We start from the raw sequence: 25,166 nt of genomic DNA, 5'->3' as shown, positions 1-25,166 counted from the left end.
GGGGGTGATGGGAATTGTAGTCCATGAACATCTGGAGAGCCACAGGTTGCAGACCCCTGTCCTAGTCTCGGAGGCAGCAGAAAACAAGCTTGCTCCCTCTTCGACATGACATGACATCCTTTCAAATAAGTCAGCTTCAATTTGATTGCAATTTCTACCACCACCAATTTAATGAATGCCGGGGGGGGGGGGATTTTTCTCTGATTTTTTAAAAAATTGTTTTCCATTTTGGAAATTTGGGAGCGCACTGAAAGAAACCCTCCTCTGAACTAATATTTCCTTAGGAATGAAGGAAATACTTGTAAAGATAAAGATTTCCACATTTAAAATGTGTATGAAAAAGTCTTCAGTCTAATTTGTTCAGTAGGTAGATTGGGACCTTTTCTTCTGCTCCCAAGTGCTTCCCAAAATTTGGGATACCCCAGACCAGGGGTAGGGAACCTTTAACACTCAAAGAGCCATTTGGACCCGTTTTCCACGGGAAAAGAAAACACTTGGAGCCGCAAATAATTTTTGACATTTAAAATAAAGATAACACTATATATATATAGGGTTTTTTTAACCTTTTACTCCGCTCATTCTGAGAAGCACACGGATGCGCCCGCCCTGCTGCCTGCAGGGCGGGCAAGGATGAAGCCGGCGGCTCAGTCTCGCTGGCCGCCGGGAAAGCGCCCGCCCCGCTCCAATGGGGTGGGCGAGAGGGAAAGCCCGTGGCGCGGCCCAGCCGACCGTGAGCAGTTGGTGCGCCCGCCCTGCTGCCTGCAGGGCGGGCAAGGATGGGGCCAGTGGCTTGGCTCGTGGAGCCACAGTGTAAGGGCAAAAGAGCCGCATGTGGCTCTCGAGCCGCAGGTTCCCTACCCCTGCCCCAGACTCTGAGCAGGGACTTCACGGTGCCTTAACCTCTTAACTGTAACTTCAAATCTAAATCACCCACTCGGTTGAAAAGTTCACTCTGTCACTTTGGGCCAGCCTGTCTCAGCTTAAGCTATCTCACAGGGTTGTTGTGAGGATAAAACGGGGAAAGGGAGCAGTATGTATTCTTGTGGCTTGTGGAGGCAAGGTGGGATAAAGATCTAATGCTTAGTGTCTCAGGAGCCGCATGTAGCTCTTTGGCATCCCATCTGTGACTCGTCTGAACCGGGATAGCACTTGCCCCATGTTTCAGGAAAGGGAGCAGGTGCCCTTCTGCCAGCGGGGGGCATCTGATTGGCAGGTGGTACCCACCTTGAAACACTCAATGGCAGAAGAACAGGTCAGCTATGGAAGGCTTCATGCCAGGAATGGAGGTAAATACGGTTCTTTTAGTTGATGGTAACTGCAAATGTGACTCTCTGTAAGTTGCAGAGTTTCTCCCCAATCTAATGAATAAATTATGAGCCAGTGGTGAAGCAAGTGGTCCGGAAAGCAAACAGAAGAGAGGGACCAGGCAGGCTACTGCTAGGGGTGCAAAATAGCTTTTTTGCATAGTAACACATAAAAGGGGGGATTTTTTGCAGTGTTCTCTACTCTTGGAACCTCTAAACACAGCCCAAATAGCATTTCCCAATTTATAAACTTTCTGTCCCTGCCTCTCCCCGACCCCTGCACCCCCAATGCCATGCTGCATTGGCCCTTAGTCTTTTTATCGCCTGCTCCATCTCCAATGTCAGGCTCATTCCATCACTGCAACTCTGTGATCTTTATCACCAGCTCCTTCTTTTGACTTACCCACTCTACCCCAACCTGACAAGTTAAGCATCACTTCAGCCTGTTTGCCAGCCACAAGTAGACTTTCTTGCACAACTTGGGGGAAATATTGGGGATACAAAAGATAACTGTACATGCAAGAAGCTGGAAATAACTCTTTCTTTTAATGCATCTGTGAATACAGGTGCAGGGAAGGGCTGTGAGAGAACTTGTAGCAATCCCCCACCCCCCGCCACGTATCCTAGTTGCCTACCAAATTATCATGGACAAGATTGGGGAGAGTGTTCCTGGGTTGCTAGGGGACACTAACCACTTCATCAGAAATCTATTACTTCTTCATTCGGTTTTAATGAGCAATCAAGATGATCTGATGTGGTCTGTGTTGTTATTTTCCATATCTTTTTAGACCTGATCTATAGCAATTTTTGAAAAACTCGAAGTGCGATTGCATATCAGGCCGCGAAGTGTGGGCATTCAAAGGGCTATTGAGGTTTCTCAGGGCTACAGTTCCTTTGAATTTGTCTCATTATTATTAGCTTCATTTACTTTCTCATTTTTATCACCTTCATTATTTTCCTGTTTCTCCCACAGCTAGTTCCCTAGGGGCATGCATGAATCAGGTGTCTGTTATGTTCTTGGAGAGGTGGGGAAAGGGTTAAATATTGCTTTTCACTTTGCATCTAGTCACACCGACTACTAGTTTTGTTTTTATTTTTTAAATTAAAGTTATCCCTTCCACATTGCAAAGATTGTACTATCTGAGACTTTTAAGGGAACAACAACTGAATGGAAAACTCCTGGTGTCCTTTTACCACTGTGCTATAGAGAGTGTCTTAACCTACTGCATCTGTGTATGGTTCTCCAGTTGCACAGTGGCAGATAGGAAGGCGCTCCAAAGGGTGATCACTACTGAACAGAAGATTATCAGCTGCCCTCTCCCCTCCTTGGAAGAACTCTATAATTCCCGAAGCCTAAAGAAAGCCCAAGAGAGACCCGTCTCATCCAGCACACTCTCTTTTTGAACTGTTACCATCCGGCAGACCATACAAGTCTATCAAAACTAGGACAAAGAGGCTTAGAGACAGCTTCTACTCTAAAGTTGTGGCTATGCTAAACTCCGCGGCTTCGTGTTGATGTATTTGGGGCTGTGTAGGGATGGGTGGAGGAAGGGGAAAGTGAGGATGGGGTATGAGTCTGAAATTGTGTGCATCGAGGAAAGCTGCTGTAAATTTCGTTGTGCATGCACAATGACAATAAATGCTTATGCTTATGCTTATGTTAGGGGTGCATCACCCCGCCCCCCACATCTGGAAACCTGTGTAAAAAATGTTGGCCTTCCCTTCATACCAGAAAAGCCTGAGTTTTTTCTTTTTCTTTTCTTGTAACTTTTAAAAAGAAATTGTGCATATTTATGGTATTAAAAATAAAATATGTTGATTTTATACAATACCATACATATGTTTTATGCGTTTCTTAGTGTCTAAACTTTTTTGTGTCATTTGCTGGCCTGCGCATTTTGTCTCTGGCTTCCGCGAAACACCCCAAAATCCCCATTTAATTTCTTATACTGACTGGCCTTTGTATGTCATCTTCACTTTATGCAGAACTCCCCCCAAATTCCCATTTCATTTCTTACTCTTATCAAAATCGCAATGGGGAGAATCACAACGTGGAAGGGATAACTGTATTATGTTATTGGCTGCCTGCAAAGTAAAAAAAAAAGTATGAAGTGAAAAATTGAGGTCAAGTGGAACCTTAAAGGTTTACAACGATGAGGGGAGCAGGGAAAAGACATCTGGTAAAAGTTTTGCCATTAATCTTTCAAGAGCAAATTCTCAATGTAAGGGGAGAAAGGCGAAGTAAAGGTGGAACGGTTAGAATTCAAACCTAAACTTTCCACCTTGACTGCTCCCTTTCTCCTTTACATTGAGAATTTACACTTGTAAGATTCATTGTGGAGTTCTTCCTCAGTTTCTCCCTTCCTCAGGCCCCTTCCGCACATGCAGAATAGTGCACTTTCAATCCACTTTCAATTCACTTTGGTGCTGGATTTTACTGGGCGGAATAAAAAAAATCCACATTCAATTATGAAAGTGGATTGCAAGTGCATTATTCTGCATGTGCGGAAGGGGCCTCAGTAATCCTCCTCACAAGAATTCCCAGTATAGTGTACTTCACATCTATCTGAAGAAGTGAGCCGTGACTCACAAAAGCTCATATGGAAATAAATGTTTTATTTTGCTATGACAGACTAACATGGCTACCCCCTTTGCAGTGCAAAGTGAAAAGCAACGTGACCTTTTCCACTAACGAAAGAACAAGAACTGATTTAAGAAACCACTGATATGCGAATGCCTTGAGTGAGCTGGCTAACTAGGAGACCACAGGAAATAATTGATTGGGCTGAAAATAAAGAACGCAAGGGCTATTTTGGGGAAAAGTAGATTCTTCTAATCGAATTTGTTTCAGAGTAGACATTGTAGGACCTTGCATGTGAGGGAAAACTTTTTGGAGGAAGACAGCATTATTTTAAGTGCCATGTGGAACCACAGTTTTAATTCCGCTTTCAGCTGGTTTGTAGGATGGAGAGGGAAAGGAATTTTTCAAGCAATGCAAAACAACGCTTGAATTCTTCTCTTCCTGGACCCAACAGAATGATGCTGGTAGAATATGGTGAGCCAGAAGGAGATAGGAAGGGGCTCATATTCCAAAACAGTGCCAAGATGTTCACTTTGTACAACTGAACCCAGTTACTTTTAATCACTCTTAAGCAGTGGTTCTCAACCCTTTCACAGGGGTCGCCTAAGGCTCTCTGCATCAGTGTTCTCCATCTGTAAAATGGATAAATGCTAGGGTTGGGGGTCACCACAACATGAGGAACTGTATTAAGGGGTCATGGCATTAGGAAGGTTGAGAACCACTGCTCTTAAAGAAACATGATCCTCATCCTTTTGGTTTCCATGTAATGAAATCAGTGGGTCTACTTGTGTGCCTCTTGTTGTGCAAGAGCAAGTTGTGCCTTCCCCCCTTTTGCTTTCTTTCTGGAAACAACAGTGAGGCCTCTATGGGGAGTGGTTTGGTGACAGGCAAATTAATGAACATCTAATAAACTTGGAATTGAATTTAAACAATCTTGTTGCTTTCCCAAAGGGAGATTCTATCTCCTGTCCCGGAAGTGCTGTTTACCCGCATCCTATTAGAATACTTTATTTTACAAGCACCCGTTCAATATCCCATTAAAATCATTTTGGTAATAAATCTCCCGCCTGACAATGCTTTGGTGAATGGAGCCATTTGTCTGCCCAAAAGAAGCTAAGTGGGAACTTCCCCTTCTGGAGAGGTTAATTTGGAGGGGCTGGGCAGATCGAGCTCGCGGGTGAGTCAGAGGAGGACGTGAATGGGCTGCCTTGTGCATTCCTGTAATTGCAACGTAAAGTTTTGCAGGTAATAACTTTACTGTCTTTCCTTGTTCTGTGAAGGCTGTACAACATTTTGTTAGGTCGTTAATCCACTAGCTTTACTAGTTTGTTAGTTTTCCTCTCCTGTGCTTTTTAGAATTATTTGAACAAGAATGCCGGACTTATTGCGGAAAAGAATCCTCTCCACTCTGGCTTTGATCTGCCCTTCCAAAGTCAGGTTTGTTGTTTTCTAGGTCAATGAACCCGGCATGCTCAAACACCTGCCAGTGCAGCTCAAACCTTTATGCCCATTGGCGATCAGGCAGCAGTCAGTAGCTACATCTTGGCTGAAGGGGGATCAGCTAGGAGTCTGCCTCTATTTTGCTCTATATCCACCAAAAAAAATTAAGGTGCGGTAAGGATCAAGAGCAAAATCCCAGATGATTGTGGAAATTAGCTGGAAGTTGGACTTTTCTGACCTCCCATTCTGGAGGGTTTCCTACATTGCGGACTTGCTGAGAGGCAGCAAATTTGGCAGGGAGGGTGGTGAGAAGGTGAGCCAATTCCCCTTCTTTCCATGCAGAGCTCTCAGCTTGGATTGCAGTAATCTTTGTTCCCTCACTTTTGCAATGGGGATCATCTTTAACAATGGCTGATTGATTCTTATCTCCATCTTTTCTGTGTAGAAATCTGGGGGTGGGGTGTTGAATCAGAAGCCCATTCTCAGCTGATCACATTCATCAGCTGAGAGTCAGCTTCTGATGTCTCAGAAAGCTTTCTTGTGACTTAGCACAACAAGACAAGTGCAAGGAAGAGCTGGGAGATCGGCACCGGATTCCTCAATCAGCTGGGACTCAGCTTCTCATCAACAGGCAGCTGCAAATTTGTTTGGCAACTGTTCAGGTAGTTTGATGCAAGCTAAGCATGTTGTTGATCCACTGCTCAAGTGGCAGAGCGGGGAATCAAACCCGGTTCTCCAGATTAGAGTGCACCTGCTCTTAATCACTATGCTGGCTCTGTGAAAAGACTGTGGAGGGCACCTTTTTGCCATCTGGCATGGTTCTGCTTCCTGTTGCTCCCTCCCCCCCCCCCATTTGACAACAGCTGCCAGAAGGGGAAGAGAGCAGTGGTGGCGAACCTTTGGCACTCCAGAAGTTATGGACTACAATTCCCATCAGCCCCTGCCAGCATGGCCAATTGGCCATGTTGGAAGGGGCTGATGGGAATTGTAGTCCATAACATCTGGAGTGCCAAAGGTTCGCCACCACGGGGGTATAGTGATCAGAGCTGTCAGATTATGAACTCAGGTTCAGCTGTGGAAGTTCACTGGATGATCTTGAGCTAGCCACAGTCTTTTCTCTGAGACCAGCCTACTTCACAGGGAGGTTGTTAGATTAAAATGGAGGAGGGAAGAACGGTGGTGTCAGCTGCTTTGGGTCCCTGTTGGGGAGAAAAGCAGCACATACATATCCAAATAAATAATTGAGGCAGACACGTTAAAAGTAGGTGATTGGAGAAAACTTCTTTTAGGATCTTGGGGATCGAAGTGTGCATCAGGTAAGGGAAGCTGGCAGTGGCTCTCTGGGGTTGCTTTTGGGGTTGAGGTCTCTCACTGTAAGATCCTACACTTACAAATGTAAGATACTACACTTAAGCAGAAAGAAAAAAGAAATGGATAGATATAGGATGGGTTTGACAACACTACATGAGAAATGGACCTGGGAGTCTTAGTAGACCACAAACTGAACACGAATCAGCAGTGTGATGCAGTGGCCAAGAAAGCTAATGTGATTCTGGGCTTTATCAATAGGTCTCTTCCAGCTCTATGATCTGGTCGCCACATCTCAAAAAAGGATATCGAAGAGATAGAAAAAGTGCAGAGAAGGGCAACGAGGATGATTGAGGGACTGGAGGAGAGGCTGCAGCGTTTGGGACTCTTTAGTTTGGAGAGGAGACGTCTGAGGGGGGATATGATTGAAGTCTATAAAATTATGCATGGGGTAGAAAATGTTGACAGAGAGAAATTTTTCTCTCTTTCTCACAATACTAGAACCAGGGGGCATACATTGAAAATGCTGGGGGGGGGGGGGAGAATTAGGGCTAATAAAAGAAAACACTTCTTCACGCAACGTGTGATTGGTGTTTGGAATATGCTGCCACAGGAGGTGGTGATGGCCACTAACCTGGATAGCTTTAAAAGTGGTTTGGACAGATTTATGGAGGAGAAGTCGATTTATGGCTACCAATCTTGATCCTCTTTGATCTGAGATTGCAAATGCCTTAACAGTCCAGGTGCTCGGGAGCAGCAGCAGCAGCAGAAGGCCATTGCTTTCACATCCTGCATGTGAGCTCCCAAAGGCACCTGGTGGGCCACTGTGAGTAGCAGAGAGCTGGACTAGATGGACTCTGGTCTGATCCAGCTGGCTTATTCTTATGTTCTTATGTTCTATCATTCTAATCTGATTATTTGAACAGACGACACCAAGGATCGAACCTGGTACCTTCTGCATTCAAAGCGGATGCTCTAACACTGAGTCACATCCCCCCACACTAGATATAACAGGGCAAGTGTCCAGAGAGATGAGGCTTATTCTGCTCTCTGCATATTCTGTCTTCATATTCATGATAGCTTCCAGCTACCCCGAGGGACGTGGAGGCCTTTTTGCTGGCATGGGTGCAACATGGTAGATCACTGCCATCTCAAGGCAAGGCTTAGAATAAACTCTCCCTCTCTTCCTAAAGAGGAGCAGGGAAAGAACCAACCGTGTCACGGTCCCGATTCAAGCCTGCTTCTGAGCCAAGCCACCTACTCTCATCTGCTGCGTCTGTGGGCATATGGTTTACATAGGCTTGGGAGCATTTAGTATAAATATGCCGAGCTGCTTCTTTATCCTCCCCTCCAGCCGGCATTGTAATCCCTCAAAGTTGCTCCGAGTTGTGATACGTGAGTCGCCGGCTCATTCCTAAGCCACTGCCACTGCTGCTCTGGGAACTGTGGCTCAGCATGATTCGGGGCACAGCCTTGCAGGATATTAGGGCTTTTGAAAAAAAATCTCAGGAGCATCTGTGGAAATCCTCCCTGCTTAGGGTAAGGTCTTAAGAGCGCTAACTCAGTGCTGTGTTTTGTCAGAGGCGCAAAATCCTGAGCTTACCTCTATTCAGTCCCCTGGAGAGAATGCAGTGCGTTTCTTCTGGCAGATGACTCTCATTGCAGAGTGGGAATCTCTGTAGCCCTGTGTGACATAGAGCGGGCAGGGGGCGGCAGAGAAGCTGGAACAGCGGCTGTCGTATCAGGAGAGCGAAGCACCGGGAGGCGGTCGATGATCAAACACTACAGAATAGACACCCTCTCCTACAGTCCCATATTTCAAGGCCCTGAAGAGGTCTGTGGGAAAGAATAGTCCAAGTTCAGGACAGGTTGCAGAAAGGCAGGAGTGATTCATCTGGGTCTCAAGAAGGTGTGGCCCCCTTGCAGACAGGTTGGCAGCCTTCCTTTCTTCCTATCTTGCTCTTGGAATGGGTGGTTTCTCTACTTCCCCCACCAACTCTGAATCTTTTCGATCAGTTAATCGCAGGCTACTGTTGTTGTGTTTATCCTGCAAAAGATGCTGAGCTATAGGCTAAATGGGTGTTTAAAGACTAACGTCAGAGAGAGAGAACAAGGGAGAGCCAGCCTGCTGGGCGTACGGAATAGTGTGGACACACCAACCGTTCATCATGAACTGTGGCTCGTGCTATCATGCCATGTTTTATACACACTGTGTGTGTAGATCTATATAGATGGATGCAGTGGTGAAGCCACCAGGGGATAGGGGGTGTGCAACGCACTGGGCGCACCATTTCTAGTCACATGGGGGGCGGGAAAATCCCCCTCCCCCACCCCCCTGCAGCGCACCACCCCACTTACTTTTAGGAATGGAGCAAGCCAGAAGTTTGCCTGCGTTGCCTGGGCCTGGTGGGAACTACATTTCCCAGGGGCTCCTGGGAAATGTAGTTCCCACCAGGCCCAGGCAACGCAGGTGGGCTTCCGGCCTTCTTCTCCGGACTGCTCCTTTCCTAAAAGTAAGTGGGGTGCGTGGGGGTGTGTGTGTGTCGCAGGGGGGGCACTGTGCAGGGGCTGCAAAAGCCAGAGTGTGCACCGGGTGCACTCTGGTCTAGCTACGGCTCTGGATGGATGTTCAGACAGCACACGGCCCCACTAGTGTGTGAGCATGTATATGTATGCACAAATCCACACACATGAGCGGGATAGATTAATAACCGTACTCAACTTGGTGCCTAAGGTTACTTAATGCACTAGTATCTCCAACACACTAACATGGATTCTGATCAACGGGATGTTCCCTTGAGGAAATATCACCAAAGAGCAGTAGGCTGTGTTCCGGATCTGCCTTACCAAGTCAGATGATTGCGCTGTAAGCCGCATTTTGGAGTCTTGGGGCCTTTCCCCACTTACCTTAATCCCCCCTATGCCGCACGCTGCTCTCAGCTCTGTGCGGGGTCATCACAAGGCGTCATTTAAAAGAGCGCCAGGGATGCCACGTGCTGAGGGGGCGTGACAGCGGCAGCATCGGGGCGGCTGCGCTGTCACCACCCCTGTTGTGGGGAGTGCCGGGGGACACCGCACTATTTTCGGAGAGTAGCGCGGGGCTTAAGGTAAGTGGGGAAAGGCCCTTGGACGGACAAAAGTGCTTTTCACTGCTTGCTACAGAAGATGATGGGGAGCAGACAGAGAACCTTACAACAGCTTGCTGCTGCCCCCAAGTTAACCAGGCCTAATTCTTGGTTAGAGTGTGGTCTGCATAGAACTTGTTGGAACCCCACAGATCTGACATGCTCACATCCATGTGGTTCATGTGGTTTCCTCAGGTTATGAGATGAATGGCAGGAAGAAGCTGTTGTGGCAGCCCATCTGTTGTGCCTGAATCTACCTCCAGGTGAGGATCTCCCCCTGCCCACCTTACCATTTTGAACTGAATTTCAATGTCATTTGCATTTATTATATTAGAAGAAGAGTTAGTTTTTATACCCTGCTTTTTCGCTTCAAGGAGACTCAAACCTTCTTACAATAATCTTCCCTTTCCCACCCCACAACAGACACACCTTGTGAGAAAGATGGGGCTGAGAGAGTGAGGAGGAAATGGAAAATCAAACTCAGTTCTCCAGATTTTAGCCCACTGCTCTTAATCATTCTGACCTGCCTTGAAAGGAAATGTTTGACTGAGTGGTGGGAAATGTTAACTAGACCAGTTTACTCACGGCACAGTGCATTTGAAGTTGAGCTTCTGTGACACGGTCTTACACAGGTGACTCTGACGTCTGCCCCACTAAATTTAATGAAAACGTGATCCCAGGTAAGTGTGTGATGGTGCTGTGGTTTCCAGCAGTGCAGGCAAGCAGAGTTGTCTGCTTTTCAGCTCATTGAGTTACTGTTATTTAGAAGTTTGTTGTGACTGTGGTCAGGGTTCTTTTGTAAGTCTCATGAGGATAGGATAGTGTAGTAACGAGGCAAGTGCACTTTGACCTGGGACCTTAAAAGTCTGAATCTCATCTTGACCACAAGTTCACATAGGCAATGTATTGTCGAAGGCTTTCACGGCTGGATTCAACTGGTTCTGGTGGGTTTTCTGGGCTGTGTGGCCATGGTCTGGTGGATCTTGTTCCTAACATTTTGCCGACATCTGTGGCTGGCATCTTCAGAGGGGTATCACAGAGGGTATCACAAGTCTGTTACACATAGGCAACCTCATCATTCTCCTCCCCTTTGCTAAATGGGTATAGCAATAGTACCCTGGCTACGAGTAATGGATTCAAGGTGCAGGAAAGAGATTCCACCTAAACATTAGGAAGAACTTCCTGACTGTCAGGGCTGTGCAACAGTGGAATCCACTGCCTCAGAGAGTGGTGGAATCTCCTCCTTTGGAGGTTTTTAAAGAGAGGCTGGATGTCAGGAGTGCTTTGGCTGTGTGTTCCTGCATGGCAGGGAGTTGGACTTGATGGCCCTTGGGGTCTCTTCCAACTCTATGGTTCTATGACCTGACTAACCCAGGCTAGCAAAATCGTCAGCTCTCAAAAGCTAAGCAGGGTCAGCCCTAGTTAGTACTAGGATAAGAGACCACCAAGGAAGTCAGAAAATAGTAAATCATCTCTGTTCAACTCTTGGCTTGAGAACCCTAAAGGGTCACCCTAAGCCGGCTTGACTTGGTGGACGTTTCCACCACCAACAGTATCCTATCTTTATATGACTCCTTTCAAGGACTACCATGTCATTATGCATACAGCTCTTTTGAAGACTGAGATCCTTACGGTATATAAATATGTATTGCTCTTATTAAGTTGCAATTGAAGCATCAACCATCTGCTGCTGAAATCTCTCCCTTTCAGAAACAGGCTAGGGGTGTGAGGTTCCAGGGGTCTGGATAATCCACAACTCGGAGGGCAGGCGAGGTGCTTGCCAGCTCTATGAAAACCTCTGGCAGGCAGTCTTTTAAATGCAATGAGAACTTGGTCTGGGGGCCCCGTGGTGGGTCACGGCAGTCCACCTCCTGTTGTAATCACTGGGACGTTAAAAGTGCTTAAATCCAGCTGGAATGTGCCTGAAGAGTACTGAACTGGAAGAGGTGAAGAGATACCAGCTGTGATCATTTGCAGTTGAGACAGGAAGGAACAGGTTGAGTAACTAGCCTCGGGCCTTTGAGATGCAGCGGATTCTACAAGTCTGACCCAGTTCTTCTGAACCTGCAATTCTTTTCAAGGGGGCCGCACTCAAAAGGTGGCATGCCTGGTGTTCAAATGGGCAAAATTGGACGGTGACCGTAAACAGTCAGATCTCAGTTGTGAAAGGAAAAAAAGCCCCACCACATTCCTTCAAAAAGGATTAGTGATACATCTGATAAACTGTCCCAATTTCCAACCGCTTGGTGTTCCGTAGGGTTGCTCCTGGGGCTCTTTTGATTAACTACTCCCGTAATTAGCTTCTTTACAAGCATCTTTATAGGTCTTTTCCTAGAGAGAGGGGGAAATGAAACCTTGGTTGCAGGGGAGAAAACTGTGCAAAGAGAGATTACCATATACCGATTGCAATTTGAGATTACTCTGGACTTTTTAAATAGCTTGTTTTGTTGGTTTCTTCCCCCCCCCCCTCGCCATTAATATTGAATTACATTTCCATCCCTTTTCTTAACCTGGGCCACGGTAATGAAAGTTGTCCCGTGGCATTATAGTGATTTTAATTGAACGGTGTCCCTCCACCAAGCTTTCTGTATTCCTTTAGGTTGCAACTGCGTCAAACAATCAAGCCTGTAATTGTCTCTTGGGCTTCAAAATACTCTCCCAGGGTCTGGCTCACAGTGACTTGAAGTTAAGGCTTCTTGCAGTCACTTTATCTATTGGTTGATTTGGATGTATTCATACACTGCCTTTTTGACGTTCCATTGCCAAAGGATAGGCAGGGCTGAATGAACTGTTAGGCTAGTAAGTCTATAGCCTAAGGCCCTCCGTTTCCCAGCTCTGACTAACCTAGGGCTACCAACCTCCCAGTGTGGCCTGGAGGTCTCCTAGAATTACAATTGATGTCCAAACAGAGTTTCCCAGAGAAAATGTCTGCTTTGGAGGGTGGTTTCTATGGCATTTTATCCCACCGAGGCCTCACCTCATGTCAAATTCTGCTGACTCGGAACTGTATTTCTAAAAGCCAGAAATTGCCTAAGCCACAGGGGGCAACACTATTTAACTTATCTCACAGGGTTGTTGTAAGGGTCTTTGTATGTCACCTTGTTGGGGTGTAAGCAGTGGTGGGATCCAAAAATTTTAGTAACAGGTTCCCATGGTGGTGGAATTCAAACTGTGGCATAGCACCAATGGGGCTGGGCGGGGCACGACGGGGGTGTGGCCGGGCATTCCGGGGCGGGGCATTCCTGGGCGGGGCTGTGGCAAGGACGCAGCCGCTACGCCGGTCCTTGGGCGGGAAACAAATGCACGCAGGCGCAGGCTGCCACGCACGCCGGTGCACCTCCTGCTAGACTGCTTCAAGTTCTGCGCGCTACTGCTGAGAGGAGGGGCGTAACTAAGGCAAAAATCACGTGGCAAAATCACCAATTAGTAACCTCCTCTCGGCACACACAAATAATTAGTAACCTACTCTCAGGAACCTGTGAGAACCTGCTGGATCCCACCTCTGGGTGTAAGGAGGAGGAAGAAGATGAAGATTTTTTTACCCTGTTTTTCTCTAGCAAAAGGAGTCTCAAAGCAATCTTCTTCATTCCCTGTTTGTGAGCCTCCTTGAGACATCTCCCTCGCCACTGTTGGAACAGGATTTTGGCGTCAACAGACCATTGGGAATCCAGAAGGGCTTTTAAAATTGGTTAACTTGTTGATGTCCATTGCACCAAGCCCATCTGATGGGAAGAGCAGTTTACAAGTAGAATAAATAATAATAATAATTTTTGTATATAATGGCGGTGAGATGCTTTTTATGGGACCTCTGTACTCTGGAAGGTGGAATGCGGCTTTTTTTGTTTCCTGAATGAGCTGACCTCCCTTAGGCCCCTTCCGCACATGCAGAATAATGCACTTTCAATCCACTTTCAATGCCCTTTGAAGCTGGATTTTACTGTGCGGAATAGCAAAATCCACTTGCAAACACTTGTGAAAGTGGATTGAATGTGCATTATTCTGCATGGGCGGAAGGGGCCAGTCTGCAGCGAATGGTGATTCAGTTGTAATTTGTAGTGTTTTTATACAGGAGTAAGTCCCTCTGCGATCAATGCAGCTTACTTCCAACTAATGGTGTCTGATGGAAGCTTTGGAAATACAGATACCCTCTTGGGGCTTAGATGTGGCCCGCCTAAGATTGCTGAGTCCCCAACAGCAAGTAGATTTGCAGAAACTTCCCAAACATGCGTAGCTACAAAGCGCAGTTCCAGCTTCAGCTGCTGATCAAAGCGGTGGTGATCAGTGGTGGGATCCAAAAATTTTAGTAACAGATTTCCATGGTGGTGGGATTCAAACTGTGGCGTAGCACCAATGGGGCTGGGCGGGGCACAATGGGGGCGCGGATGGGCATTCCAGGGGCGGGGCATTCCTGGGCGGGGCTGTGACAAGGGCACAGCCACTGCGCTGGTCCTGGGGCGGGAAACGAATGCATGCAGGCGCAGGCTGCCACACACGGCGGTGCACCTCCTGCTAGACTGCTTCAAGTTCTGCGCGCTACTGCTGAGAGGGTAACTAAGGCAAAAATCACGTGGCAAAATCACCTATTAGTAACCCCCTCTCGGCACATGCAAATAATTAGTAACCTACTCTTGGGAACCTGTGAGAACCTGCTGGATCCCACCACTGGTGGTGATGATATAAGAGCAACTCGGATATCTTGTTTTGGTCAGTTGGCAGTCTTTGGCCTGAAATTATGTTGGAAGCAGCAGTGTCTAGCATGCAGAGGAACTGAGAAGAAGACTTACGTTAGCTAAATAAGGTTGGATAAGGGCTGTAAGATTAGTGACCCTCCATCCGTTTGTGTCACCTCTTGTCTGCCCTTAGACTGATACTCTCAAGTCTAATGTCCTGCTTTTTCTCAGAAGTGAAGTGTTCCTCTTCGTCACTTGCTGGTGGTGAGATAGCAGCAGGCTATCTCTGTCCCTCTTCTTTCTTATCTTAAACATAATTCTGTAATAAACATTTCCTTTTAATTCTTTGAATCAGTTTGTTACCGCCTCTCTGCGCAGTAATCCGTCAACACCTTAGTGGAAGCACCCCTCCCTCAAACGGGTCAGCAGAAATGGTTCTTGTTCCCTGAAGATAAGCGATCCCCACAGCAAGCACCCAAGATGGTTCTGGATTCTCAGGATTGTGTTAAGACCAGTGGTGGGATCCAAAACTTGTAGTAACAGGTTCCCATGGTGATTGGATTCAAACAGTGGCGTAGCGCCAATGAGGCTGGGCGGGGCACAACGGGGGCGTGGCCGGGCATTCCGGGGGCGGGGCATTAATAATTTCTCTGTTACTGTAAAAAATTCTTACTGTAAAAAAAGTTCCTAATTTCCAGCTGGTATCTTTCTGTCCATAATTTAAACTCATTATAGCAAGTCCTATCGCCTACTGCCAACAGAAACAACTACTTCTCCTCTAATTGACTGCCTGTCAAATACTTAATACTTTCAAATACTTAATTTTGTTTCTAGAAATCAAAAGAAGGATACTTTCCTTAAACAAGGAACTTTACCATATTTCTAAAACATGTTTTTAAAACAGCCCAACAGGGAGAATTATCCCGTTTTCGACCTTCGCTAACCAGCCACATAGGAAACAACAGGACTTTATGATTTTTGGACCTTATGGAATTTCTAACGGAAAATCAGACCCGATTAGTAACCCCCTCTCGGCACACACAAATAATTAGTAACCCACTCTCGGGAACTGGTGAGAACCTGCTGGATCCCACCTCTGGTTAAGACCCATTGCTTACATTTCTGAGTTCCCTGGGCAAGGCATCCCCGGAAGTGGGTTTGAAACAGGAAGGGAATGTTTGAGACGCAGCGGAAGCTTGGCCTGCATGGCAGACACTCCCCACTGTTCACTGGTGCTTGGCTCCCTTTGACTGCTGGGCTGGGCTGGTTTGGTCCCTCACCTTCCTCCAGAGTTGTGCTGGCAGGGAGGCAGTAGCCCCTCCCCTCCCCGCCCCGCCCCGCCCCTCCCCGCCCCGCCCCGCCCCGCCCCGCCCGCCCCGTGTGAAAATGTCTCTGATCTGCCAGGCAGGCTCTCCTGCTGGGCTCTTTGGAGCAGATGCCTTTATATTGAATTAGTTCGCTCTGCATCCAAATGGGGGGATAATTAGGTTTCCATTAGCCAGGGATGATGGATAACATCTGGATGTCCTCGGCAGGCCAAAGGGTGGAGGGGAACGGGCCCCTTTTGGCATTTTTCTACTCGCTTCAGTTAATTAGTTTTTACTTCTCATCTTTTACCGTCCTCATGGATCTTCCTACACATGGAAGCTTGAGCTTCATCCTCTCTACCTGGCACCACCCCTTGTAGGGCACTGCGCCCAAAATATGTTGGTAGCCAAATTGCAAGATGCAAATCCTCTCTTTAATAAAGTGTGGCATCTGGGTCAGTAAATCTCCAGTATGAGTCCCACCTGGCGGTTTTTCAGTTTTTGACTTAGAAATTAACTGTATTTATAGTGGGACTGTAATCCCTTGCCTCGTAAAATAGGGGGCAGCCGAGTGCCCTTGACCCGGCCCATGTTGATGATGACATAGGCGGGGTCAAGGGCTCCAGAAGATGATGAGGCAGCAGGAAGTTCTGCTGCCTCGCCGACTTCCTGGTCACGTGGGGGCAGAGGTGGGATCCAACCAGTTCTCACCACTTCTCTAGAAGGGGTTACTAATTTTTTTCTGAGTGCCAAGAAGGGGTTACTAAAGCAACCTCCCTGCCCAATAGGGACTGAAGGTGTGTGTGTGCAGTGGTGCCACTGTTTGAATCCCACCACCATCGGAACCTGTTATTAAAATTTTTGGATCCCACCACTGCATGGGGGTGGGGGGAGGCACCCAGAGACTATTTGTCTCCGGACGTCATTTGCCCTTGATATGCCTCGCCCCCCCCCCCCCCACGGACAAAGTATTCCAGGTGAGGTCTGACCAGTGCAGAATAGAGAGGTACTGATAAGTCATTCTATTTAGACCTGTGGTGGTGAATCTATTGCACTCCAGATGTTCATGAACTACAATTCCCAATTGGGCATGCTGGCAGGGGCTGATGGGAATTGTAGTCCATGAACATCTGGAGTGCCATAGGTTCACCACCACTGATCTAGACACTATATTCCTATTGATGCAGCCCAGAATTTCATTGGCTTTCTTGGCTGCTGCATCACACTGCTGACTCATGTTCAGTTTGTGGTCCACTCAGATTCCTAGATCCCTTTCACATGTACTGTTGTCAAGCCAGGTGTCGCCCATCCTATATCTGTGCATTTCCTTTTTTCTGCCTAAGTGTAGTATCTTACATTTATCTCTGATGAAATTCATTTTGCTAGTTTTGGCCAGCTCTCCAATCTGCCCAGGTCATCTTGATCTCTGACCCTGACCTCTAGGGTATTAGCTACCCCTCCAAATTTGGTGCCATCTGCAAATCTGATTAGCATGCCCTCTATTTCATCATCCAAGTCATTGATAGACATATTGAGTAGCACTGGACCCAGAACAGAAGTCTGCAGTACCCAACTAGTCACTTCTCTCCAGGATGATGAGTCATTGGTGAGCACCCTTTGGATTTGTTCTGTCAACCAATTACAAATCGGTCTAACAGTAGCACTGTCTAGCCCACATTTTACTAGCTTGCTTGCAAGGATATCATGGGGCACCTTGTCAAAGGCCTTACTAAAATCAAGGTATTTTACATCCACAATATTTCCTTCATCTACCAAGCTTGTCACGCTTTCAAAAAAAGAGATATGATTAGTCTGGCATGTTGACTTTTAGTGACCACAGTATTCCCTTGTAAGTTCTCACAGATTGCCTGTTTAATGACCCACTCTAGAATCTTTCTTGTTTTTGATGTCAGACTGACTGAGCAGTAATTGTTTGGGTCCACTTTTTCGCTCTTTTTGGAGATGGGGACATTAGCTCTCCTCCAGTTCACAGAGTCCTCTCCTGATCTCCAGGAATTCTGAAAGATTGTAGCAAGTGGTTCTGAGATTAGTTCTGCCATTTCTTATAGTACACTGCAATGTAGTTCATCAGGTTCTGGAGAACTGAATTCATTTAAAGTAGCCAGGTATTCATATACTACCTCTTTATTCTGAGCTGAATCTCCCCTACTGTATCTTTTGTTCCATTTCCCCCTGGCTGGGCACTATTTTCCTTTTGGGAAAAGATTGAGGCCAGAGGCGTAGCTCCAAGGGGACAGGGGGGGTGCGACACACCAGGGGTGCGCCCCTGTGGGGGTGTGGTGAGGGCGTTCTGGGGCATGGCAGGGGCATTCCGGGGTGGGAGCGGAGGACACACCAGTGCACTGGGCGCTTTCCCCCCTTGCTACGCCTCTGGCTGAGGCAAAGATAATATTGAGTAGTTCTGCCTATTCTCCATCCCCTGTTAGCATTTTGCCATCTTCTCCATGCAATGGCTGTGTCATATCCTTTTTCTTTCTTTTGCTATGGACATTACCAAAAAGTTTTTTTAAAAACATCATTTTTAACCTCTCTGGCAAGCCTGAGCTCATTCTGAACTTTAGCTTTTCTGACTTTTCCCTTGCTATTTGTTTGAATTGCTCCCTGGTTTGAATTGCTCACCTTTTTTTACTTTTCTTGTATATGTCCCTTTTAAATCTCAGCTCAGTTAAAAGTTCTTTAGACATCCATCCTGGTTTCCTTAGACACCTCCCATTGTTCCTCCTCATTGGAACAGTTTGAAATTGCGCCTTCAAGATCTCACTTTTGAGAAGCTCCCTTCCTCTTTTAGTATTCTTAACCATAGAATCCAGTCGTTTCCTAAGTTTACTGAAATCAGCTTTCATAAAGTCTGGAATGCATGTCTGACTACGCTTGGCATCCCCTTTCCATTGTATGACAAACTCCAGGAGGACATGGTCACTTCAGAGGCGTATCGCCGAAAAACCCGCAACAACCAGTTGAATCTGGCCATGAAAGCCTTTGACAATACACCTAAGGATCACCCCATTAACCAGGTCATCATTGGTTGTGGTGGGTTTTCCGGGCTGTGTGGCCGTGGTGTGGCATTTGTTCCTAGTGTTTCACCTGCATCTGTGGCTGGCATCTTTAGAGGCGTATCACCAAAAAACCCGCAACAACCAGTTGAATCTGGCCATGAAAGCCTTCGACAATACACAGGTCAGCATTGTTGGTTAGGAGCAGATCTAAAATAGTGGATCCCTTTGTTGCCTTTTCCACCTTCTGGGCCATGAAATTGTCTGCAAGGCAAGGGAGGCATTTGTTGGACCTAGGCTTGGCAGAGTTTGACTCCCAACAAATATCAGGATAATTGAAATCGCCCATTACTATGACTACTCTTCTTTCTGAAAGTTTGGTCATCTGCTTCAGGAAGACATCATCCAACTTTTCAGTCTGGCTCATCCAACTTTTCAGTCTATAATAGAACCCGCACAATGAGATCTCTGTTGTTTCTCTGTCCCTTAATTTTTACCCAGATGCTTTCAGCCTGGCTTCCAGGATTTAAGTCATGGACCTGCTTACTGGTGTAATCATCCCTGATGTATAATGCTCCTCCTTCTTTCCTCGTTGCTCTATCTCTTTGAAATAGGTTATATCCTTCAATTATTACATTCCAATCATGAGATTCATCCCACCACGTTTCTGTGATGTCTGTTATATCATATTTGCTTTGTCGTGTTAACAGTTCATGTTCATTTTGTTTATTTCCCAAGCTCTGTGTGTTAGTGTACAGACTTCAAAGGCCATTGTTCACTATCCCTAGCTGCCTATTTATGCTTTTTTCCCATCCCACTGCTGTGGTGCCCATCCGAGCCACCTCCTTCCCTACCCTGGCCATCAGAATGGGGCTCAGGGGTGGCTCGGATGGACAGTGGCTGGCAAACCACCACAGTGCCCTTCCCTCACCTCCCTGCAGGCTGGCTTCTGCCCTCCTCGGGGCCTGGGGAGGGCAAAAAGCAGCCTGCTGGGAGGCTGGGGGGCTCGGACGGGCTTTGTGGCAGCAGGTCGACCCAGGTGCCCATCTGAGCCCTGCTTTAAGCCCTGCCCCCGGCTACGGGGGCGGGGGGGCATCACCCAGAGCAGGTGTTGTTCCCAAGTGCCATTTTCCCCAATAAGCCTCTGCTGAGTCCAAGAAAGATGCTTCATGTGTGGTTGGTCTTTTTCTCCTGTAGGTCCATGTCTGGTGGTTTTATCCCGGCCCTGAAAACTGGTTCTTAAGTTCCCAAAAAGGCTGCCCACATTACCAAAGACTTCTCTGAAAGTTTTGCAGTGCACAGGCATAGTGGAGAGCTAAAGGGTCAATTGATTTCCTTTGTTTGCTCTGATGGGGCAACCTGAAAGCTCTCAACCCAAAGCGCCACCCTTTTCAACTTTTTTTTTAAACTTTTAAGTAAACCTTCTGAAACTGGAGTGTCTGGAACTCTCCAGAGGCTCCCTGCCTTGATCTGAAAGTGGCAAGTTTGCATATGCAGATAGCCAGAAGTGGTCCTTTAGATCTGCCTTCCTTTTTCTTCCTTTCTTTACCCTTTCTTCTTTTGATTTCTTTTTTTGATCAGGTAAAAGAAAAAGGGAACTCTTGATCAGGAACAGACTTTGTGTATCTATATCTGTGTATGTGTGTGTGGTGTTACCATGGAAATGAGGAACAATTACAAAGGCTGGGGAATGATGTCAAACATGAGATCTGCTGAACTTGAAAAAGTGCAGGTATGGAGGGGGCAGGGATGAAAAGGTGCGCAGGCAGGCTTTGATTTTTGCCTTCTGCCGCAGATCTTTCCGCAGAGTTCAGAAGCAAGCAGCTGTGTTTTCTGCTGAGGGTCAGGTTCGACTTGCTGAGCTTTTCCGAAAAGGGTGTGGTGTGGTGTGAAACGGCTGGTGGTTGCCCTTGTTTTCAGCAAGGCCTGGCTTCAAATCATAGAATCATAGAGTTGGAAGAGACCCCAATCATAGAGTTGGAAGAGACCCCAAGAGCCCACTGCCCTGCAGGAAGACACAGTCAAAGCACTCCCGACATAGGTTCACCCAGCCTCTGTTTAAAAACCTCCAAAGAAGGAGACTCCACCACTCTCCGAGGCAATGCATTCCTGCTTCCCCATTACGTTCCAGGCTCCTGTGTTGTAGTCTAACCTATAACTCTGAACAAAAGCGGAAGGCCAGTAATACCTTGGTCAGGGTAAAACCAAGAACTCAGAATTGTTGTTGTAGAGGGAGGGCGAATAGTAAGCCGTGTAACCATCCTTCTAGCAGGAATTATGATTTTAAAATGGCAGTGCTGGTTCTATAGATCCAGGTATTGCAATGTTCCACAAGTCCTCATTTGTGATGATCCTAGTCCATAATAAACCAACGCTGTTTGGAAGGAGTGTCTTTGTTGTTCTTCCCCCCACACACACACTCCCACTCCCCACTCTTTGTTAAAGTGACATTTCCCTTCCCTCCACGCTCCTTTTTGGCCAAATCCATCCTAATCCCTATGGGTGATTGTAAAATGTAAATGTAGATGTTAATCCAGATTAAATCCACCTGCCTATACATGCCGAGCAAATCCGGCTCAACTCAGGAGGGTTTACAGCCTTTCCCCCCAGGTTGCCTAGGGAGAAAGCCCTATGAGCACCGTGTGGTCTACTTATGAGTAACCACGCACCCCCTCAGCCTGTATCCAGCGGGAACCAGGGTGCACTTTGGGGGGCTAGCAGAGGAAGAAACTCCTCCTGTACGGGGGGGGGGGCTTCGAGGGGAGTTCAGGCGGGGCAGCTGGGGCTGTGCCTGAGCCCCTCCGGGGTCAAGCCTCTTGGAGGGGGTAGCCGTGGGGCTGGCAGAGGGAGTGGACCGCTTCTGCTGCTGCCGCCGGTCCCCCCCGGCGGGGCGTGGAGCTGACGCGCTTATATAAAAGGCTGCCTGACGAGGTGGCGGCGAGGCCGGCTGAGCCCCACTGGTTGGCCGTCGGGCTTAATTCGGTTTTGCGCGGAGCGCTTAAAGGGGGCCCGGGCGGGGAGCGCGGGGCGCAGCTCGGCTCCGCAGCCCACCGGCCGGCTGGCCTCGCTCCGGCCTCCCCCCTCCCCCCTCCCAACACACAAACCCCGATCCGGTGAGAAGCGGAGCGGCAGCCGTGAAGGGGCGGGGAAGAAGGGAAGGGAAGGAGCGCCCGTGGAAACCGCAGCCGCTCCGGAGTCAGCCACCCCCGAAGGACTCGACGGAGGGGGACGCCGCCTGGCACCAGGTGAGCCGAAGGTCCCGAAGAGTTAGGGGTGGGGTGGGGTGGGGTGGGGGCTCATGAATGCACCACGTTTTCTCCTCGCTCCCCTTCCCCAGTCTGGATGTCCGCCCCTCAACTCCGAGCTCCGCTTCAGCGGGAGAGATTCCAGAGCGCTCTTCTGACATGCTCGGAGGCGATCGTGTGCACTGGCAGGGGGAGAGTCTGTGGCCGGGCTCCGATTCCTGTGGCGGCGGAGAAATGGGGCGGGGAGGGGTCCTGGGGTTTGGAAGGGCGAGCTCGACGGCAGCGCGGCCCGGGCGCTCGGGGGTCAGCGGGCGTCCTCCCGCGCCCACCTTGTGCTTGGCGCTCCCGCGGTCGGTGGATCGGTCCCGCTCTTGGCCAAGGGCCCTTCAACTCCTCGAGACTCTGCTTGGTCCTAACCAGAGCGCGGCTCAACCTCCTCCATCCCACAGCCGTGCTTGGGTCGAAGCGGTTGGCGGGGTCGGAAAAACTTAGCAGCGCTGGAGAATGGACCTTCCTGCACCGGACCGGAGGGTCCCACCTGGGCTCCTTTGGGAGCTGTTTGCTCGGGCCCGCAAACGAGCCAGGGAGGTCGGGGAGAGCGGTCCTGGGACACCTGCCCACCCAACTGCCCTTCCACTCCCTGTCCTCTTAGCCCCCGAGGCGTTTGGGGGTCTCCTCTCTCTATTCACACGTTCCCTAATCCCTCTTCCCCAAGGCAGAGTTTGGGCTGCGGGAAGAAGCAGCAGCCGGACCGCAGCCCATGGCTGTCCTGGCAGAGTTGTGCCAGCTCTTTGCCCGGTCCGTGGAGTTCCTGGGAACTCCGTCGCTTTTGCTAGGAAGGTTTGCGGCGGGAAGATCCTAATTTGGCGTGGTTTTCTGGCTCTGGGCAAAGGAGCGGCCGTAAGATCGGGATCTGGGGCACCCTAAACCCAGTCGAGAAGAAGCCCGCGCTGGAAGGACCGGGGCTCTGCACGTTTGGTCTCAAGCCAGCCCGGGTCCTTCCAAACGGGTTTTTCTTCCTTCCCTCTCCACCTTGCATTCCACACGTGTCCAGAACACGGCTCTACCTGCTCAGCACAGGTCCATTTCACATCAATAGGGTTGGGGCACGAGCCCTAGATGGAGCGCCTTTGCCTTCCAGCGGTTGACTCAGGTGTGGAACCGGGCAAGGCTGGTCTCCGGATCGGTTCGTGGAATTGGGTCCCGGCTGGTTCCGGCCCCGTCTGTCCGCTCCTCCCGGCTCCAGCTGGGGCCGCGCGCTTCCCGCATCTGCGTCGCCTTCGCCTTTTCACGTGGAAAGCCTCTGCGCCGCAGCCAGCTAGAATTAGTCTCCATAAATTAACCTTTCCATCTGCCGGGAGATGAAAGGATCTCGAGAGGAGGGGCGGAATCGGGGAAGAAAAGCCCAGCTCGAGTTTGGGGAGGGGGGCTTTTGGTCGCCTGTAGGTTCGGGTCCAAATGTGTGGGGTCGTTTTGGATCCCCTTCCCCGCCCTCTCTGCACAACTTGGCCAGGCTTCCTTCTTTCCATCTGAGGTCCAGGGGAAAGGGGTGGCTTGCCAATCCATCGCGCTAGCCAGGATTTGAACCCAGGTGGGAGAGCAGTGCTGTTTCTGAGGGCGCTAGGCAGTATGGCTGAGGAGGAAGGGTGCCCAGGGGGATCCATGCCAAAGTGTTGGGAAAGCCGCTGAAGCCAGGTAGCCCTGCTTTGCAAGAAGAAGAGTTTGTGTTTATAGCCCCCCTTACTCTCCTGTAAGGAGACTCAAAAGGGCTCACAATCTCTTTTCCCTCCCCCCCACAACAAACACCCTGTGAGGTAGTTGGGGCTGAGAGAGCTCCAAAGAACTGTGACTAGCCCAAGATCACCCAGCGGGCATGTGTTGGAGTGCACAAGCTAATCCGATCCACCAGATGAGCCTCCACAGCTCAAGTGGCAGAGCGGGGAATCAAACTCCGTTCCCCAGATTAGAGTGAGTGCACCTGCTCTTAACCGCGACACCACGCTGGCTATTATGACAGATTAAGACAGTGCACACGAGGTCGTGTTGATGTAGTCAGAGTCGTGGACCCCAAACCTTTGCATGTTTGTGAGGAGGGATCTGTGGATGAACACGCTGGAGGGTCTGCCACGGCTAAAATTGCAATTAAAAAACGTATAGAGGGGCGATGAATTCACAGGGAACTTTGGGTAAAGATGGTCCCTTGTATGGTGGTGGAAAGGGCACTCATAGCTGACATGGAGCCCCTGTTAGGGGAGCAGACATAGACTCTGACTCAGAATGGTTCCAACAGCTTCTCACTTCAGGGGAAACAGAGTCCCCTCTTTAAAACTGGCCCTACTCTCTTCACCACAACCCCACCGTCTCCCACCCCCTTCAGCCAGCATCCCGCTCTAGGGGCAAACGCCACTCATCACCGTTAGCTTCTGCGAAGTTCAACAGGTAGGGAGGCAGGCACAGCTTGGTCGAAGGGAAGAAGGTGGGAAGGGAGGGGATAAAAGAGCTTCTTGAGGGAAATGGGTCAGGGCTTGCACAAAAACGTCCATCAGTCCCTTTTGCCGATGGTGGGGGCGGACTTCTTTGGGCGCCCCAAATTCTGGAATCGTCTTTGTCAAGACGTATTCAGCACCGCAGGAGATCAGCACCTGGGACAGCTCACGGCGTCCCTTTAACTTCTCTCTTGAAAACAAGAAGAGGAAGAGGTTGGATTTAGACCCCGCCCTTCTCTCCTGTAAGACGATTCAAGGGGTCTTATAAATTCCTTGTCCTTTTCTCTCCCCACAAGAGGAAGAGGGTTTTCCCAAGAGTCATTGTTGGGGAGAGGTTTAAGACTGGGGTTAAAAGCAGCAGGAAAGTGGTCTAAACACATTGTATGGATCTCCCACTTAACAAATAATGTAGTTCTGAAAGGATGTGGGGTGGAAAGGAGGATCTCTTTTAATAAAAGCTGAAAATATTTAACCTGAACAACAAAAACTCTGTGAAGTAGGTTAGGCTGGACACAGGTGTGATTAGCCCAATGGACTTCTATGGCAGAGTATGGATTTCCTTCAATCCTAGTCCAGTCACTTTGCAGAGACACCACTGTGTAGCTAATCGCTACACAATGATGTCTCTGTGAAGGGGCTGGAAGCCACCTTTATGCTAAAGTGATCCTTGGATGGCATCTCAGGAA

The 25,166-nt window shown here is 48.6% G+C and overlaps 1 protein-coding gene across 3 annotated transcripts in view; it reads left to right on the top strand.

The window, feature by feature from the left end:
• The window catches only part of NOS1 (nitric oxide synthase 1), a 211,668-nt gene that overhangs the window by 54,138 nt on the left and 132,364 nt on the right, over positions 1 to 25,166 (top strand). For 2 of the 3 annotated variants that reach the window (XM_048514671.1, XM_048514674.1), the window contains exon 1: positions 21,828 to 21,994. The exons of the other annotated variant lie outside the window; for it this stretch is intronic. The gene's annotated coding sequence lies outside the window, so the exon portion shown is untranslated. Of the gene's footprint in view, positions 1 to 21,827; positions 21,995 to 25,166 lie in introns of those variants that run through there. 3 annotated transcript variants of the gene reach the window in all.

The sequence above is a fragment of the Sphaerodactylus townsendi genome, linkage group LG13 (genome assembly GCF_021028975.2).
Source record: "Sphaerodactylus townsendi isolate TG3544 linkage group LG13, MPM_Stown_v2.3, whole genome shotgun sequence".
In the NCBI taxonomy this organism is placed as follows: domain Eukaryota; kingdom Metazoa; phylum Chordata; class Lepidosauria; order Squamata; family Sphaerodactylidae; genus Sphaerodactylus; species Sphaerodactylus townsendi.
This window is presented reverse-complemented; position numbering and strand designations above follow the sequence as displayed.